The sequence below is a fragment of the Idiotropiscis lumnitzeri genome, chromosome 14 (assembly GCF_059441095.1).
Source record: "Idiotropiscis lumnitzeri isolate Australia: NSW breed Sydney's pygmy pipehorse chromosome 14, RoL_Ilum_1.0, whole genome shotgun sequence".
Lineage (NCBI taxonomy): Eukaryota > Metazoa > Chordata > Actinopteri > Syngnathiformes > Syngnathidae > Idiotropiscis > Idiotropiscis lumnitzeri.
The window spans coordinates 10,836,279-10,854,046 of record NC_142404.1 but is presented as its reverse complement, the minus strand read 5'-3'; the positions used below and the strand labels follow the sequence as shown (position 1 = coordinate 10,854,046).

At 40.6% G+C, this 17,768-nt stretch overlaps 1 protein-coding gene across 1 annotated transcript in view; it reads right to left on the bottom strand.

The window, feature by feature from the left end:
• tbl1x (transducin beta like 1 X-linked) overlaps window positions 1–17,287 on the bottom strand; it is a 30,342-nt gene extending 13,055 nt beyond the window's left edge. The window contains exon 1 of the mRNA XM_088315354.1: window positions 16,515–17,287. The gene's annotated coding sequence lies outside the window, so the exon portion shown is untranslated. The remainder of the gene's footprint in view (window positions 1–16,514) is intronic.
• Window positions 17,288–17,768: the final 481 nt, after the last annotated feature.

Here is a 17,768-nt window from a genome sequence, read left to right as displayed (position 1 = left end):
CTGATTGGAGTTTTTAAAAATCAGAATATCAAGCCTAGATTACTCCTTTTGTAGCGCGTAACTCTGTCCGCTCAAGCTATGGAAACGGGTAATTTCAAATGACTCAGAATTCCGAATTTTGAGCTGAACCCTCATGTAAAAGTAGTCAATGCAAAAGAGGCCCAACAAACTAGCGAGGGCATAGAAGGCCAATATTTCTGCGATTAAGTTCCTATCATGTTGGTCACATGAAATATTGTAATTTTCTGCAACGCTGGAATTCGTCGTAATTGAAACAAATAAAAATTTGAAAGAATTTCACATTGTTTGTGGTGAACTAATATAACACACAAGTTTCACTTTTTGAAACAAATCCTCCTCTGTCTCAAGTTTATCTTTGTTCAAAAGCAACACACACAGCACAATGAACATGGTCGTGTTTCAATGTGCACATCTTCGACCGAGATCAGCAGTGTTTTAAGGTACCATAGATTTCTGCCTCGACACCGCAGTGCAGGGAAATATTGATGATTGAAGTTACAATAAAAAATAGGCTCCTTAAGGGAACTAAAACCAAACTCTTCGGATTACAAAGATTCACCCGATCTGATAATGACATTTGATTCTGTATAAGGTCAAATATGGGAACTACGCATAACAGCAAGCAGCCATAGAAATAAAACAAAATGTAGGGCACTATACTCCTGTCCAAAGAAAAACAAAATAACGCTAATGACATCCGCAGTGGATCTAAAAAAATAAAAATACAGCATTCACATAGATGATTATGGCAATTTAGACAAATGCTCATATCGAGTATTTATTTATGATCCACCATGTACGCAAAGCGGCCAATGCAGCTGTAGAACTGATAGCGTAAATGGCAGGATGTCCTGTGTATGCAACACAAAATAAACAGATGGCACGAAACTGCCCACCACAAAAACATCGCTGTACAAATGTGTGATGCGGTGTGGATGAGCCTGGCGCATTTTGGAGCATAGCTGCATTTTCCCAACCCCCATTTCCCTTTTGCTTTATATGCATTATGTACGGATAGGCGAGGCGTTAAAAAAAAAAAAGGTGCAATGTTAACATTTATGGAAAGTGAGTTGTATGTCAAGACGTCTTTTGCAATAAAGCCGCTGAGCCTCGACAGTGCCGCTTTTATGGCGGTCTAAAAATAGACAATACGCTACCGGGTAGCTATAGGCCCCAATTTATTCATTGCGGTACATTATTTGGATTCACGCATTCATTCAATCCGCATATTCTCAGATGTCAAAATGAAGGCTTGTATATAACAGCCTGGCTTCTCAGATCAAACAAAACAGCACCGGGTGGCGCTTGAAATCACTGGAAAATATCATTCTTTAAAACGAACGGGATGTTGATTTGAATGCGCAAAACAAAAAGCAGCCATCTCCAGCACATGCAGGTCTGCGAAAAGAATGCCGCTGAATCCAGCATAACAGGACCCCATTTTCTCCTGAACGGTCACCTCCTGACAGATGTGCAAACAAGACCTGGAAACAGCAGCCATTTTCTCTTGAACTGCTCTGCTGAGTAAAACCCGCCTTTGAAGCTTCTGGTTGGGCTGCAGTCTTGTGCGGGGGAGGGGGAAGCTCGGCCAGGGAGTGTGGGGGAGGGGAAGCAGAAGAGAGAGAGGGAGAGGAATGGTGGAATGGGGGCAGGGTGATAAATAATGATCCTAAAAACAGGTAATCACAACAACAATTTGCGCACTTCAGAGCATGTTTTTTTCCCCCTCCTCTGACATAAAGCAGGAAAACACAGGTGGGAACTGATAACCACTCGATTTATATCCAAAGGCTGGAGGAAGAGGAAAAACTGCACTACTCGGGGTCATGAATCAGAAAAAACAAAACAAAACTGGTTTCAGCCACAACTCGCATTGCCAATTTCTGCAGTGCGTTTCCTGATCCGCCGTGTGCCTGTCTTGTGTGAGTGACTCAACGCCAGAAATGTAGGTCAGCAAATTACCCACTAGTTAACATTCCTTTAAGTCACAATGGATAATGAAATTACTTGCTGATGGTAAATGGCAAAGCTACAGGCTACAGATCTTTCCTTGGCACAAAGAAGCCGCCCACACCTCCGACCAAGGGGCCCCAATCTACAGCTACTACTTTTACGCGGGTTCACAATGAAATGGGTGATCACAGTAACACCGATACTGCAGGAGGTCTCAAAGATCAGCTTGTCACCGAGGTTACAGTCATCCAATACGCCATTTTCCAATAGATTTTCTGTAAAACAAGGCTTACATAAGCACGGTCTCCTTCGATAAATAACCGCATATGCTATTTTTGAGTCGTGTACTCCCTGCTCAATAAATGGGGGATGGTGACAAACAACTGAAAAGGATTCAACACGGAAGCATAGGAGCATCTTAGCAAAATTCCACTCTGCCGACTGGATTTGCCTGACAATGACTGCAGAAAGCAAACATCAAAGGCAATGTCACACTGCTAAAAAAAAAATAGAGCGACACACGCACACCAAACCCTAGTCTGTCTTAGGGCTGGGTATGGATTCAAATTTCCAAAATCGATTCGATACACAAGAGGCTGATTCGATTATCGATTCAGTTTGATTGATTTTCAATTCAATCAAGGATTTCATGCAGTACCAATTTTACTCTCGCCGCACCATACCACCCAGACGGCAAAGAAAATGAACATCTGGATATTTTTAAGGACCATTTAAGTTGGAAAAGCTAATAAATGTGTGGTGCACGGCACTGGTCAGAACTGTAACGCTTTGGGGAACCAGCACGATATTTTTAAACGCATACAGGTCGGTGGTTCAGCTTATTGTCTACTTGTAAATACATTGCGAGCCAAAGATCGTTGACATATTGCAAGCGTGTGTGCAATTCGTCAAGTCGCTCCATCGTTGGATCCAGATCAAAAGATTATGTATGTATCCGCAAATCGGAACCCTCTTGGAGTCTGTGTTCCAAACGACCACATTGATAACTTTAAATGTGCCAAGTATCTCACACCCAATTTGCAATGCGCAAGATCATGTGACGCGCTTACAGAACTGGTCGGAAACAAGCTTGCTAAGAAGCGATAGCGGGGCAGATTTCAACACGAGATAGCTTGCTCTGAAGAATGATATGCTTGTAAATGAGGATATGGCATGGTCACACATACACACAGAAAAAAAAGCCCATGGAGTCAACACTGGGCGAATCAAATTGTGTGGGAAACGCTGGCCGCCATGAAAGAACACATTCATTGTTTATTAAAAAGAAAAACATACCAGTGCAGCTCTAGACGAATTTAGTGTGGCGCGTCGCTATCAAGCAAGGAGCCGTTATTGTTGGCTCATTTTAAGTCGTATTGCAGAGTACCGAACCTTAAATTGCCTTCAATCTGGCTCGTGTCGACATTACTGTTCTTTTTTTACAACAGACCTGTGAGATTTCACAGCCAAACTTCAGTTGCTTATTATAGATACTATACATCCATATTATGAGTGCTCATTTCCATGTCAGACGTCAACATCATTGCTCAAAAGGGAGAAGGGGGGGCAAATGGATAAAAATGTTGTGACATTGAACAAATGGCCCCAGGGGTTTAATCGCCAGCAAGTCGTCAGTTATAGTGCGCTCTGACTCATTATCTGGCTAATATAACTGAGGTGCAATGGTAGCTCAGAAAGGTCGAACATTATACACATTCATTTTCATGACAAATGAGGAGGGTTAATAAAGATGTGTGAAGTGCTTAAGCATGTCATTTTTAAGCAATGTCACGCAAGTAAAAAAAAAAAAAATAATAAATCAACCACAGCATGCAACATGGGTATGGCAGTTTGTCGGTGTGTGTGTGGGAAAATCGCAGACCACGTTAGACCGCAATTGCAATGTCCAACAAATAGTATTCACCTTCCATTGAAAAACAATAGCAAGTTTTGTACACAAAAATGAAGGAATAAAAAAGGAAAGGAAATTGAAAACAAACTAAAACAGGTAAAAAGTTAAAAAAAAACTATTGTGGCCATTTTTTCCCCCAAGTTGATATAGTACCGTATTTTCCGAACTATAATGTGCTATTTTTTTCCTAGATTTTGTTAACCATGCGGCTAATACAACGGTGCGGCTTTTCTGTGGATTTTTCTTTCACCGGTAGGGGGCGCTCTATCGTTCAGAAAATACACTAAATAAATCTCAATTTTTTTTTCTCTTGGGCCTGTTCTGTTTTAATTAGCAAAGTTGTTGCCGTGTTAAAAGGCACTGTTTTAACAATCTGTTTATGTACCTTTATGTGCACTCACAGTACAAAATCGTTCTGTACATGCAGTAAACAACTCATTCTTTCAACATTTTTCAACAGCCTACTAAAAGAACCAATACTTTTGCCCCATCATCCATATGGATCCCGGCAACCATCACCAACTGGCATGGCCGAGAAACAATCTTCACCGACTTCAACATTGGGTCTTTTTGCTTGAGATGAGTCGGTTTCATCAAGGTAACTTCGGGTAACAACTACTTCTCTTACCAATATCTGTTCTTTTCAGAAGAAACCGTCTCACAAATCGCCAGAGAAAAATTCCAAACACATGCCAAATTAATCGTTTATTTACGGCTGACGTTACGTCGAGTGATATGCGCTGAGGTCGCACATTATGATCGTTCAGTGTACAGAATTGAGTATTGAAGCTCAAGAAAGATTTTGGTTACCGAAAAGATCGATTCATCTCCAAGCTTTACTGCGTTTGACCTTCAAAGTACCACTGTCCAAAACAAAGATTCAACAATTTTATTGCATGAGATGTCCAGCAACCCTCCCCCATTTACAAGCTTATCCTATCTATTAGTCAAATAGCCTGACATGGAAGCTGTTGGGAGTCAGAGCAGGCAGGCCAGCATGTGTATACGACAGCGTGGGGGTGGGTGGCAATGAATATATTGTGCGCGTGGTGTGTGTGCGTGGAGATTGCAGGACACAGACAGCGCCTCAGTACAACACACGCACATACAATACATAATCTCCTATCGTAATGGCTCCTCGCAAAACAAACCGAACAGACCAGATGCTAGTTCAACGAGGTAGCTATCATTGCTGCTCCGGAACACGTACAAGATGGAAGAGCATATACTGGAAATATCTAATCTAGGCCACCGTGAGCCAACGTGACAGGTTCTTTATGTTGTTTGATGTGTCAAAGACGAAGTGTGCGTCTGTAATACAGCAAACAAGGATGTAGAAATCTGCGAGTACTGCGACGGTGATGATGCAAACCTCACGACTGACAGGATGTGAAACTATCACTTGGTCTTTCAAAAGGGAAGGTTAAAAATGGGACGATCATAAGCACGGTTTCACTATTTGACAGGAAACTAATTACTTACAGCCATGTCTTTTGTCTTTTAGTACATAGACAATGAAAGAAAGACTGTCCTTGAGGCAGCAAGTCATCAACACAAACGCTTGGGCTGGGAAATTGGTTTTTTTTTCGCCAAGGCATCATGAGGGCTGCACAAATAAGCTATAAACACGGCGACACGCACAGCAGTGTGGGCAATACAAATGTTACTATGGCAACCGGAAGATCTCGCTTCTCTGTCAACAGCTGCTCATGCCACCCGAAGCAGCCCCCACACTCCTCGCGCTTCCCTTCCATCTGACTTTGAGGTCAAACCGAAATACGCATCTTCATTCCGAGCCATGCCTTTCCTCGTATTCGTACAGTGCGATGCTAATACTACACCCACATGATCTCAGTTTTAGTGCATGTGACAAATGCAGCAGAACTTTCCAATTCCTGCTTGCTTGAAAAGAAAAAAAAAATCCTCGCATTAACTCACCGATTCCAATGGAAACTACAGAGTAAAATAACTGTACTATGTGACCATTAGTAAAGATGACGCTTACAAAAAGGAGTGAGCACGTTTACACAACAATGGACAAGTAAAATTGTGATTTTATTCTTTGCATTGTTATACAAACAACAGCAACAGCAAAACGACCCATGTTCACATTGAACGGCAGAAAATGTTTGTAAATGCTGTAAGATGCACCCCAGGCCACTAGTTGGCGATGGCACGTAAGACGTTACTCATAATAGCAAAAATGTTACATTTCTGGACAAAATGGGAGAGTCATTCTGATTTTGAGATCAATTTTCAGGCTCTAAAACACTGTCGCCATGTAAACAATCAACACTTATTGTATTTCTTTTTGTCAAATTAAAAACGGACTCATGTAAATGGCCCTTCAATGATATTCACGACAGACCAGTCTGCTGATAGGTTAATGGCGCTTGTTGCTATGATTATCATGCAAATTTATGCCTTCATTACCAGTTTCCTGAGGGATCAATTACATATAACTTGCACAAACTCAAGTGCGCTTTTAAATGTGAGGACGTGAGATGTGTTCAGAATTAACCGAATGCATTCAAACTGGCAATTTGTATTTTTTTACATTTCATACACAAGGCAACTCAATGTGCTTCACACAACCGAAAGCGCAACGAATGAACACCGACAACAACATTGAAAGTAACCGTTTCACTGCAAATAAAGTTCAGGTGTTCTAGTAGGTGTTTCCTTTATTTATTTATGCTTCCACCACCACTTTATTCATTAACTGAACCGCTTATTTGATTTCATTGGACCGTAACACATTTTTCCACAAGCGTTCACATCTGTCTTTGTAAAATGTAGCCGGGCTTTGGATGTTTTTCCCTTGTAAGATAAAGGCCGTAACACTCTACCTCACAGCCCAGACATATGAAAAAGATGGGAGATTGTCATCTTTATTGTGTACCATGGTATATGTCGTTACTTGAAAATTCTTTTGTACCCTTCCGCTCACTGATACCTTTGAATAATGACATCCCGCTGAGGCTGCGGAAGTCTTCTTCTGCCCGTGGCATGTGCTCTAAGATGTGACAAGAAAATGTCAGGAAAAGCCTATTAGAACAGCTGAACTTTATGTGGGGTAAATCAGGGGGTCCTTAAAGAGTGGCAGGTGTGTGATGATTCACATTTAGCGTGAATTTAAAATGCATTTGGTTCATTTTGTAAACAGCCACATGCCTAGTTAGAAGAGGGTGTGCACACTTGTGCAACCACATTACCCCAGCTGTTTTTTTTTACTTCCCCTCAATTGCACAGGTTATATGACAAAAATGTTTTTTTAAACGATTTATCTTGGTGTCATATCACAATAACCTGTCATTTGAATACAGTTCTGCAGATGTCTGATATGTACCTAAACTGTGCGCTAAGTGTACGCCAGTAACTTAGAAAACGTTTCCAAAATATGAAGGTATTGTAAAACTTATTTCAGTTGTTTTTTCTGGTTGAGCATTTGAGTTGTTCCCACACTCAAGAGGGTTTATCGCTGTAATATAGCCTGCTGCAAGCTACAGACAGGAATATTGTCAGATCCATAAGTATTTAGACAGTTTTACAATTTCAGCTACTTTTATCTGTCTTCAGCACGGCGATGGAATTCGAACAAAAGCAGAGCGTAGCAGCAAAGTGATTCTGCCAAAGTCAAGGAGGCTTAAAAGAACAGCACACTTGTTTCAAAGTCAAAGACATTTTTCTGTTTTCAGGAGCTCCGATGTAAATAAACATCATAAAAAAATATTAATGTGCTGAAGAAGAAAAAAACGCACGGAATTGGCCCTAGTACAGTGATGTCTTCACTTATGAGTTTAATCGGTTCCATAACCATGCTCATAACTCAAAACTATCATCTCAAATTCTCTTTATCAATGTAAACACTAACAATCGGTTCCAAAATTATTTAGATTTTTTTAATGAAATAGCACTGTACAGTATTCATAAAAATGTACAATAATGTCAACGTTTTTTGGGGGGGGGATTGTGTTAAGCAAGTTAAGCAAGTTGACTTTTATAAGGCAAAGGTCATGAGGTTTGGTTCAAGACTTTGCTGCGTAATTTTACAATAAACTTGAACTGGGAGTGGTAATGAAGAGCGTGAAGTAAGTACTTGGCCACTTTTTTGAAAAACTGTTGACTTTTTGAGTAGTTCACCGTCACCATCTGGTGCTCATAAATCACATTATTGCTCATAACAAGAAAATAAATACATTTAAAAAATGACCTGAAAGACGGCTCGTATCTAAAAAATAAAACTTAGTAAGTCGAGGTGCCACTGGGTTTTCCTTCCGTTCATGATGCTTTGCCCTTTTATGGGACTTCTTTAGTCATGTTTTCACTCAGTGCTGCAGTTCAGCGGGCCAGTGTACACTTTAGAACAGGCATAGAAAACTAAAATGCGGGAGGGGGGGGGCACACAAGACAATGCACTTCCTAATTTTAAATAGGGATGAAATACGAACATACGTCCGCTACATATTATTCATTTTTCAATGCTTGTATAAAAGATGCTAATCGAACAACAAAGAGTTTCAAGCAAACACCAAAATAACCTCTTGCAGTATTTATTTTTCCAGTCCAAAGGGTTCTCTTGCATAAAAAATTACCATTCAAGGACGGCACAAAACTGTTGATCAAGAAACCAACATTAAGCACAAGAGCTTATTTTGAATTCTTTTTTTTTTCACAAAAATTAATTCACTCAAGATGCCAATGTTATTGAGGGACTATGTCTGTCCGACATCTCGTTGCAAATCTGCAAAAAAAATAATTTGGCCTAATCACAGTTTGTAGTATAGGGCACATTAAGAACCACAGCACAATTAAGACATATCTGCCATGCAGAATCAGAATCAGAAATCCCTTTATTGTCATTGTACTCAAGTGTGCAACGAGATTAGAGAGTGGGGTGCAGTGGGGATTGGTGATTTTACAACATTAAACTAAAGACATTTATTGTCTATCAGAAATGTATCTGAATTTTGTGTTGTGGCTTGCATTTCCCCATCGGATTGAATAAGACACAGCGCAACCCGCCATCACATTCAACAAAAAAAAAAAAAAAAAGAGACACAGTAAACAAAGGACAACCATTGAAGACGTCCCACATTTTTGGTTATTTCCTCTTGGCATGAAGCTATTTATAACACGCAGAAGGCAAGTTTTGTTAGTTGTTTTCTTCTCATTCCATTTCTGTTGTCCCATAGAGGTTATTCTCCATCAACCAATCACCGGAATGCGCCTCTCAACCAAAAGTGCTTTAAATGGGTGCCAAAACGCAGTAGGAATGTGTTATTCTGAAAATCTCATTATTAAAAAAAAAGCACAACAACAACAAAAAGACGCTAAGCAATTTACACTGCGAAGAGCAAACAGGACTTTTTGTCTCCAGTAAAAGAAAATCAGCGTTTCCTGTGCTGAGGTGAGACCATCCATACGTATTTCATTTGTTTCTTGACCGCCTGGATATTTAGAGACAATATTCACCCGTATGGAGAGGCCCCACACATGAACCTTCATTGGGCCTGACCAGAGCAGATGGAAAGACAGGACACTTCAGAATCCAGTTCACTACTTCCTCCAGTTGTCACATCATATTGAAAAGGCGAGATATATATATATATATATATATGAATATATGAATGCAATTCATCCCGTTTAAAAAAAAAAAATCTTGTCAATTTATGCTAATTATGGACTTTAAATGAGAGTCTTTGTTTGAAGTCAACTCAAAATCTAAACCAAGCGCATTAATATGTGAATTTTTGTAGAGATGTGTAGAGAAATAATGAAATAATACTGTTTTTACTCTAATTAGGAAGTTCTTGTCTCAACAGATTTTTTAATAAGCAGAAAAATAAAATAGATATTTTTAAAACACAAAGCGTTTGCCCAAAAAGGCCGTTCTTCACCAACATGCACAAATCACAAACACACACACACTTCTCGTTGGTCAGAGCAGTGTTTTCCAACCTCTGCATACATTCGAAAAATCTCATGGCACGCCACCAAACAAAAATGTGGAAAAAAACAGTAAAGGTTTCTGCAAAGCTGAACTGACTTGAGAAAAAATATCGAAATAAGAGGTTATGTAATTTGGAGAAAATTTACTATGCAGATCTAAAAAAATTAAAAATCAAAACTCTTTTAGTCGCTAGGCTAACTAGCCAGCTACGGAGCTGCAAAGCGAGTTATGTAGACGGCGGAAGATGCAATGGCATCAACAAATGTTAGCACAATTGCGGGTTAGTTGGTACATCTTATTGTATGCCAATTAAAAACCAAAACGGAATATTTGGCACCTCTGTGGCCACTTTTTTGCTTTGCCTTATCACAGCATTCCGTTTCATGACGTTTTAGTGACAAAAGCCTTTCAGCCCACCGACCAAATTTTCAATATGCCCCAAAAGGGCTTTTTCTTTTGAAAAGGAGAGAAAAAGAAATGATTTTGAGATATGCTCATGGTCAATCTATTCATTTGAATTCCATCAATGTTTGGATGTGAGTTTAAAAAAAATGGGCAGAAAACGTACTTTTGGATGTGAAGTCGACTTAAGCTTTAAGAAAGTCAAGGACGAAAAGGAATATTAGATGTGTAGATATGGTTTGGCTTTTTAAAGGAAACATCGATGACGACAGGAAAACAAGGAAACGTGAACGTTCTTAGTTGCCAGGAAGGGAGTTTGCGAGATAGTAATCACAAACCGTGACAAAGGTGAAAAATCGGAATACTACAATTCATACTAAGAGATGATGGTGGCACAATCGCATATGATAAAGGCCAAAGTGTAAATGAGTCTGAGATGGAATCAGCCAACATTAATCCTCTATGTCGCCTTTAACTGCAGCCTGTCTTCATTCCCTCCAGAGCAGCAGGTACCAAATATCACACAAGTAATGATCAGCCAAGATCTGAGACATGTCAAACCCCATGTCGCGGTTTCACAGTCATCTGCTGAAAATGATCCACGTTCTGCCCACAGTTAAAAGACACTTGCAATATTACATCTCATTCGGGATCGTATGAGGAAACAAATCATAAGACGAACATAACGTAATAGTCACGTAAAGAGATTACAAGGCCTTATTCAAAGATTCTGCTTTTTTACAATAAGACAGAAGGGAGAAGTTCACGTTCTACACGTTTTGAACTACGGACCGAGCCATCCATTTTCCATCCTGCTTATATCCTGTTCCATGAGCCAATTGTAGCTGACAACAACCAGGATTGCTTTTGCCAGACGATGCTACGGTTGTTAAGCGTTAATCCACGCAACTAGCTGCCGCGTGAACCACAAGACAACCTGACTGATAATTGTACAGTAAAACAATAATTTGTCAAAGCAACAAGCGTAATTGTTAATAAATAAATGTTCAAAGAATCCGAAAATCAAGTTTCAATTTAAGTGTTCTTTGGAGCGCTAAACGCTGAACAGACAAGCGTTCATGAATGGAATGCAACTTCCATTAGCTGACGACTCTTGAGACAGCAAACTACAGGCAGTTGAGCCTGAAACAACATTCTTACTTGGGGTTGAACCAATTAGTCAACTGGTCGATGAGTCAATTTATCTGCTCTGCTATGACCTTTAAGTTCTAGTCAACTAACTGTTAATCATTTGTTTTTTTGGCTTCCAATTGGCCAATTTACGGAAGAATTATGAATCGTCCATCAACTGCCATCACTGGACTGTGGAGCCGCAAAACACCCGACCATGAGGGAGACACTATCTCCCTACATCTGTTCGGGTCAGAAAGTATAAAAATATCCTGGTTGTGGATGCGAATAGCTAGAAGAAAAGAAACAGCAAGACATAGAACGGTTTAATTTTTCGGAGCCTGACTCCGATGTTGCGTTTTCAAATAAGCTATGCTATGGACCACAAGACAAGAGTGCTGCATTACAACAACTATATTCATCAGAATGAAGTTTTATTTTTAAATCAATCGATTTGTTGTTATGGGTAAATATATTGATTCATCAAGCCTGCAAACGGCCGCGAATCTTAAAAGGAGTCTCTAACATGCAGCGTTATACACAACTTTCATGTTTTCTACTCCCCACATGAAAAAAGATGTCTCGTATCAGATTTTATGTCATGCTACATATGTAAAAATTCTCAAAATTTACTTGTGTATTTTTACTTGTTGACTCAATATGGAATCCCAAACAAAATCGAATTGAATCACAACCTAAAGAATAAAAAATGAATCGAATGGTGAGATTCTTAACGATGCCCAGCAATATCAGGTAGGACAATGTGGACAGATAAATATATCACAGATGATTTGTAAGTAAGGATTATGTAAATTGGAATTGTGCAGTAAAATTAAAGCCACAACGATTCTCCTCCCATTTTTGTTGGTTTCTCTTGCCCTGTCTAAATATATCGTTTAAATGTGTTGGTATTGTTTTTAATAGTGTTTTTAAAGAGCTTCAAAAATTACATGCCTCGGGTGTATGCAAATAAGGAATTCCTATTTTGCGGATTATCATTTATTGTGTGTGGGGTAGGGAAGGGGAGGGAATGTAACCCCTTCAGTGATGGGGGGGGGGGGGGGGGGGGTTGTACTCTCAAATCTTTCCTCATCTTGCATCCGAGCCTTCTCTGCATTAGCAGCGACTCCCGTGCATTCTACCACTCCATTTAACTGCTGCCTCTCAAGTCATCAACCATGCCAATTTACTTAATAGCTTGCATAACTGTCTTGGCATCTCTGCTGCAGCTCATAACTGGTTCAATTCTTACTTTGCTAATACATATTTAAGTGATTGTTTCAGTAATCATGAGTCAGCTCTCCGTTGTGGAGTCCTTCACGGGCCCTGCCCTTGGGCCAGTTCTCTCTGGGACTTTGGTTCAGTCATCGTCATGCAGCTGTTAGACCAGTGATATAACGTAAAATGTCTCTGCGGCGCGCGGTGCCAAAGCGAAGAACAGCTTCAATGAGCCTTGGCTTTTTGCAACACACACACACACTCGCTCACTCACTCACACACAAATAAATGGCCTGATTTTGTATTTTCAGAATGTCGGGGGAGGGAACAGTCTTTTCACAAACAGTATGAGAAGCATATTGCAGTATTTGTCTCCCATGACTGCAAAGCCACGAGCAAAGACTGGAGATCTACATTTCTTCAAACAATGACAAAGAAAACGAGTTTGTTGCTTGTTGTTCCAATTCAAATGGAACATTGACAATGGCTAAGTATGTCATAGTACTTTGGCCACTGTGTTACTCTCAAGTTCCAAATACCAGCATTACATCTCACCATCAACCAGCCGTAAACTACTTAATTAGGCCAATGTGATCATATAAAGTTGGTTAGAAATGCAGGTCCCAGAAATACATCCAGTGGCTTTATACAAGAGGCTACGAGATCCTGTTGATTACATGTTGGAAAAAAAAAAAAGACACTAGGCCTTTGCCCTAGTTATCGTACACTTCAGATCACTTACTTCATTCCAAACCAGCAGATTTTCCTTATCCTACATCTTTTCTTTGTATCATTCCACTGCTTTCATTTAAAAACAAACCGGGCCCACACCATTATTGTTGACGCTTCAACAATCTGGATTAGAATCTACTGCTATTATCTATTTCTTAAAACCGTTTTAAATTAATAACGAATGGTATCGGTTCCGGAGTCTGCAAATGCAAAGATTTCAAAACATGTCGCAAATTTAAAGTTTTTGTTTTTGCACATGAGTGTTTTTTTGTACATCTAATGCTGTCAGACAGAACGTGAGTTGAGCTTTTCCGGTGATACGTTTCCAATAATAGTCAATTGAGTTTGCGCCGTCAAGCACACATGCGTGCCAAACATAAATTTACCCGTTGGCCCATTTTGCCGGGACTCGCAAATGTCAACTTTTCATGGCTTCCTGTTGCTAACAGCTAACCGGTATTGAAAATGTACTTACTACCTCACATGCAACAGCAGCACAAGCACAAACTGAGCATGCTCGAAAAAAAACAATGGAGGACAATATCAGACAAAATAATCATTGCGTTCTGTGGGATTCCAATGATATGTTGGTTTTCTTATAATTTACATATTGCACTAATGTTCCTGTTATGTGTGAAACAGTCTCCATACTTTGGACATTCTGTCTTTCATAGACTCTTTCCTTCTGGCTGGCCAAAACTGCGACAACTTATTTCTACGTGGAGTTGAGCGTACGAGTGCGATACAATGAATCTACTTCAGAAAATGATCCCTACAACGTGTTGGGGCAGAGAATTTGCTTTGAAATTGTTTTGAAAATCAAATGATTTGATTCCCCATTGCAGTCGTGCGTTAATGATATCATGCTTTCAGTCTTGAGGCGACTTAATACCGCAAGGCTCTCGTGAAGTCAAAAAGGTGGAGTAACAGTATACAACACTTCTCAAACAGTGGAAATGTCCAAGAGCGTAAGAGATTTGCTGACTATGTGGGGACTGAACATTAGTATCGATTTGTGTAAAATGATTAACTTGTACCATATTTTAACATAAGATGTTTCCACCAGACAGTGACGATATTTACATGATTAACAACAAAAACCTGTTCAAGAAATGTCAACATTCCTTTTTCTGAAGTTGCAATGGCAGAGGAACATTTGGTCGAAAAAAAACGGAAGCCAGTTTACAACCTTCTGGATACGCTACCGCAAAGCCTGGATCCCTCGATTCCAGCAACTTCAACCGCTCCCAACTGCAACTTTTTATTTACATTTCATCTCCACAGTATCTACTCCAGGTACCAGACAAGTCCAAGACTATAAACACAACCATACTAAATCTAAAATAAGCGTAAATAAATAATAATTATAGCCTTGCACTGACCAGTACTTGTAAGGACGTTATTTCAGAGTAACCGTCGAGTCTGCCAGTTGGCAGGTGGCCCATGCGCACTGCATGTCCCTTTTGGAGGGAGAGAATAGCCACCTCCCCCCAATGGCCTATCATAAGTAAATATTGCAACAAAAATATTTGGACAGCTTGATACAGGCATTACAACAGCAGTGGGTCATCACTGGCTTTCTCGGGTCTTCCTTGGCCTACTTTTACACGGCATATAATGCTGTTTTCAAAACGGAGTCCTTCAAAAATAAAACTGGGTTTGCTGCTGTCTCTTAGGTGAATTGGCTCAGAGTCCACCAGCAGATTTGAATAGCTTGGCCAAATGACGAGTGGCTGTGAGCCAGCAGATGAGGCCTTCAGTTTGTTTCTAGACTAAAGCATATCGTGGAAATAAGGTAGTATCATCTCACAGATCAGGTATTTGACTTTGGTGTAACTGCACAAAATGTAAGCGTCCGCAGGGGGGGGGGGAATCAAAACAAAACAACAGTTCAAAGCCTATGATTTCCGGTAAATTACACAAGCTGATGACACCATGCCAACAAAAACATGACCAACTCATCGAGCCCTCAATGAGAGGCATTAGTGACATTCAATGTACACACTAACATAGCTAGTGAATAGGAACATTAAAGTAGTTGCACGACGGCCATAAAAAACTATTGTTCTTTTAACGGCTGGCACTAAAACCGTTTCTTAAAATGACCGCAATTAAGGGTTCACTGCAAATGCTCAACTTTGGTGAGAAAGCTGGTGAACAAGCTGGTAAAGTACGGCAAAGGTTTTAACTGGATTCACACTATTTCCCCTCTTCTAATTGAAGTTTTTGTTTTTTGGGAGTTGTGCAAGATTGGTAGTAGATGACATTGGGTTGAGTGGACTGCATCAATTGTTTCTGACCATTACTGGTAACATAATACACACAAGTTGCGGGCGCAATCAAATTTATCCATTACATCAGAATCATTCAGCTTGATTATGTGATATCACTTGCCCTGTATTGACCCTCAGAAGGGACGCACTGCATCTGCACATATTTGATCTTGTAACTATGAAATACAGATTACAATAAGCTCAGTTTTACGTTAAATAAGAGGATTTGTATGGCTCCAACGAGACGTATTGGTCCGATTAAGGGTTCATACGTAGACTTCCACATAAGCTGTATATTTTGTTTGAACTGGACCTACTGGTGCGTTTACACCCAGTCATTTGGTTGGGGTAATATTAGATGTACGTAGAGTAACATGAACAGTTTCTTGGAAACCGAGAAGCAACCTATAGTACAGTTGAATGGCGTTCCCCTCCCCCACTCAACTGTCTCCCAAGTCTGCATTGCAATATAAATATTTACCATATTGCAAAATTATAGGAAACCAAAGAAAAGTGGCAGTAGATAAGTAAAAGAAAGTGTAGCATCATGTTTTAAAGATGAAGCACTTATTGTTAACCTTTGTCAAAATATGCGAAAAAAGGGCATCTTAAAACTTGTTTTTGTGCTTACAAAGAGGATCAGAAAAGCGTGTAAACATCCCCATGGGTAAACAGTAATAAACAGAGTCATACGGGGCTAATAAAGATGGGAAATTGGGAGAATTAAAGGGGGACAGGTTGGAATTTCAACACACGTGTGGAGTCAATGGGGATATGAGCCGGTAGCCCCCCCCTCTCATACACACACACACATACACGTTCAGCGCCATAAGCACTCGTTTGTTCCTCACAACAACAATAAACGTGATTCCGCGTTATAGTTTTTGTCTGATTTTAAATAGCAACTTGAAAGCGTTACCTTTCGAAATGACGAGAGTGAACTCGTGGTGTCCGCCGCCGCCGCCGCCGCCTCTTCCTCTTCCACAAGGAGATTCTCCAACTTCAACAAGCTAGCGACGACTTTCCTCCCATTTTACTCAGCGTCATATTTCAAATTCCGACCGCTTGTGTATTTTTTTTGGGTGGGGGGGCTAAATCGGCAACGTCCCCGGTGGCGGTGGTGGGGAACGGGGGGAGGGGGGGCGTAAAGAAAAAAATAATAATAAAAACCGAGTTAGCGTGTCGCCACTGCGGGCTACTACGGAGGAGTTCGCCGTTCACTGAGGACGGGGGCGGGGGGGTGAGGGGGGGAGAGACGCGAAAAGAGACAGCAGCAAGCAGGCGCTCAACGCCAGTGGTAGAGAGACCTTCAAATACAACAAGGGAGAGAGAGCGAGGTGGGGGGATGGGAGGTTGCTTCATACTGACCTTAAACCTGAATATTGAACGCACATATACGGGGCGAAGAGGCTAATTAATTACGTCTGTCTGCCATTTTAGACCTCGTATCTCTCACAGCGGCCATGTTTGTCCTTCTTGTGTTTTTATTAAACAAGCCCCAAGCTTCCAATGCGGCTGCTTACTTCACCACAAAGACAGTCGCGCGTACGCACTCGTAACGACATTCGGTGCTCCACACACGTAAAATAGACCAAAGTGTAAAATGTGTCCGCTTGTATTGCGTTGGAGTGTATTGCTACATTGTCACGGGCTATACAGTACAGTGGAACATGTTAGCAGGCCTCGAGGCGAAGTTCCCCTCCCCCATGCGCGCGGCTCCTCTTTTTCGCCTGCCTGGTCAACCCGGCGTTTGATTAATTCTCCTTTCGCCTTGCCCAGTCATTCAGATTTGGAAAGTAAATAACAAGTTGACATCATTACGGCTATACACTAGTGTGACACATTCCTTCGGTTACCGTAATTACGACAGTATGAGCGCAACTGATTCTCCCCATTTGCATTGTATGTGGCATCTAGCAATGTTGTTTTTTGTGGCACTGCCCATTTCACACACAAAAAATGATGCTGTAGGAATTTATAGCGCCAATAACATCAGTTCATGTTGTGGAGCCTTGTAACACAAGATATGAGCCATAGTTAGAAGGATTGTTTGGGGGGGTCTTGATTCACAAGTAAAAATTTTAGATCAACGCTGTATTGTGGCAGTGAACTCGGCTCACTTCATAACGACCAGCAGTTTTGCCAGATAGCGAATAAATGTTCAAAAAGAGGC